This window comes from Silene latifolia, chromosome 9 (genome assembly GCF_048544455.1).
Source record: "Silene latifolia isolate original U9 population chromosome 9, ASM4854445v1, whole genome shotgun sequence".
NCBI lineage: Eukaryota > Viridiplantae > Streptophyta > Magnoliopsida > Caryophyllales > Caryophyllaceae > Silene > Silene latifolia.
Genome location: NC_133534.1, coordinates 166,463,080 through 166,465,838, shown reverse-complemented (window position 1 = coordinate 166,465,838; position 2,759 = coordinate 166,463,080). Strand labels below are relative to the sequence as shown.

At 39.2% G+C, this 2,759-nt stretch overlaps 1 non-coding gene across 1 annotated transcript; it reads left to right on the top strand.

Annotated features, from left to right (window-relative positions):
* Positions 1-229: 229 nt before the first annotated feature.
* LOC141602960 (small nucleolar RNA R71) lies at positions 230-336 on the top strand. Its single transcript, XR_012524862.1, has one exon. It is a non-coding gene; the product is annotated as a small nucleolar RNA R71 (small nucleolar RNA).
* Positions 337-2,759: the final 2,423 nt, after the last annotated feature.

Here is a 2,759-nt window from a genome sequence, read left to right as displayed (position 1 = left end):
ACTAAGTTGAGCACCCAATTGAGTAACGGTGTCCGCTTCATACTTTCCTCCTCTAGTAGCCTTGCGAGGCCTACTATATTGCGAATTATGGACCGCCATTTCCTCAATCTTGTTCCATGTTTGATTGTCATCAACTTCGGTGAACATTCCATTTGATCCCATATTGAGAATGTTCCTTGAATCTTCATATAAACCATTCCAAAATTGTTGCACTAAAAACCATTCGCTAAGTCCATGGTGAGGACATGAGCGACAAATACCCTTGAACCGCTCCCAAGCTTCGTACAAAGATTCTTCATCCCTTTGCTTAAAACCCGTAATTTGAGCTCTTAGCATGTTGGTCTTCTCCGGTGGGTAGAATTTTTTGAAGAAAGCTAGAGCTAGCTTCTTCCAAGAATCTATTCCAAGGGTGGCCTTATCAAGGCCCTTCAACCATTGCTTTGCGGTGCCGATTAACGAAAAAGGAAATAAGACCCATCTTATTTGGTCTTGAGTCACGCCCGTTTGAGAGATAGCTTCACAATAATCACAAAATGTTTCCATATGAGAATGAGGGTCCTCACTAGGCATTCCCCCGAATTGGCTCCTCTCAACTAGTTGGATGAAGGCGGACTTGGCAATAAAGTTTCCGGTAAGATGTTGTGGGGTAGGAGTACCATTTGGTAAATCCTCCTCGGTGGGTATAGAGTGTGACGAGAATTTAGGCATTGTAGGTGGATTTTGTGTGGTATTGTTTAATGGGTTCTCTTCTCCTTCTATTGCGAAAGGATTGACAAACCCACTAGTGGGTTGAACAACTTCACCAACACCTCCCAAATTCCTCCTAACAAGTCTCCTATTATTCGTCAAGGTTCTTTCGATTTCACGGTCAAAAGGTAACAAATCTCTTTGTAACCTTCTAGACATGCAAAATATCAAACAACTAGAAAACAATTAGAACAAACCTTGAGGAGTCTTACTTCCCCAAGGTGAAAAAGACACAACTAAAAACAATAAAAGAAATCTTAAATCAATTAAACACCGCCCCCGGCAACGGCGCCATTTTTGATCGGAGCCATTTGGTGTTCACAATTAAGCATATGTGGTCGTTGGTCAATGGTCGATACAAAACACAATTTATACTTCACAAACAACTCTACAATTAGTAAAGAGGCAAGTAAAGGTCGGATCCCAAGGGACGGGTATTGAAATGAAGATTCTATTGTAACTAGTGGTGTCTAGGGGTGTCACAAATTGGGTTGATGTAGAAGGTCACTAAACTAAAATAGCAATGAAAATAAATTAACAAGGTAGATGAAATAAGGGTGTAAACAATTGATTAAAAGCACTAGGGTGTCATGGGTTCATAGGGGAATCATGGGATATGATCATACAAACATGTTCTCAAATTATAAGCAAGCAATTATTGTTGTGATGGATTGAGTTGGGTTATATCTTACAATCCTAGGAAAGTTTGGGTCCCGGAGCCGAATCTCTTGGATTGTACAACACCTACAAGTCGACTTAATCTTCCCTACTTAACACATGCATGATCTAACAAGACTCGAGTTGGGTTATGTCTTACAAGTCAAGTTGAAAGGATAGAAGATGATAGTAAATGCAAGGATTCATAGGCTTAGCATTTCATCAAATATAACATGTGCATGTATTAAGATCAAAACAAGCAAGCAAATAAGATATGAAAGCATATTAATTTAAGCATGAATCATTCCCCATGTTGGTTTCCCCTAATCACCCATTAAACCCTAGCTAAGAGACTACTCACTCATTATCATATTGATCATGCTAGAAAGGTTGTCAATCATACTAACATAATGAAACATGATGAATAAATGAAAGTAATTAGCAATAATTAAAAAGGGATTAAGAGATTATACCTACTAATGATTCCAAAATAATAATGCAAAGAATAATAGAAGAACTTGATGATTGATGGAAGGTTGTCAATCTCCCAATAAAACCAATAATCTTCTAATTACCCAAAATAAAGTAAGAACAAGAGAGAGATTGAAGAACTAAAACTTGGATTAAAACTTGATTAATATTTGATTACAATTGAAGAGAGATTTGATTGATATTAACTACTCTAATTTTTGATAAGAAGAACATGCTCCTCTAATTAGACTAATGGGGTATTTATAGTGAAAATTAGGGAGGATGCATTAGGGTTAACTAAGGGCTAAACTAGTAATTACACTTTTTAAGTTGAGCAAGGAGCCTCCGGGATTATCCGAGAGAAGGGCTTCTCCATTTCGTAGATTGAAGAACAGCTGTCTTTGTCTTTGTGATCCGTGCGGGCCGGGAGTCGGGACGGCCGGATCTGGGATGGACGATCCGAGCGGATCAAGGAACAAGACGCTCGGACTGGGCATGGGGAATCCGAGCGGATTCCTGGTGAGGACGCTCGGACTGGCGAGGACGGACGGATTCTCTACAATCCGTTCGGATTGTAGTTCAGCAGCTTTCCTTCTTCTTTTTCTTCCCTTTTCTTCATGAATTCCTTGGGGATATCCTTGGGGACTCAAGGATCCTTTTCTCAACAATGCTCTTCTACTATGCTATGTACAAAGGCCTTCTAGTCTTGTCTCTCCTTGATGCTTGGTCATTGAATATGATCAATTTAGCCTTGTTTTGCCATGAAAATGCAAGATTCTTACTCCTTTCCTACCAAGGGATCAAAATCTCAAAGAATATGCAAAACAAAGAACTAAAGATAAGAAATGACCCAAATAGGCACTAAAAAGCATGGAAACAATGGT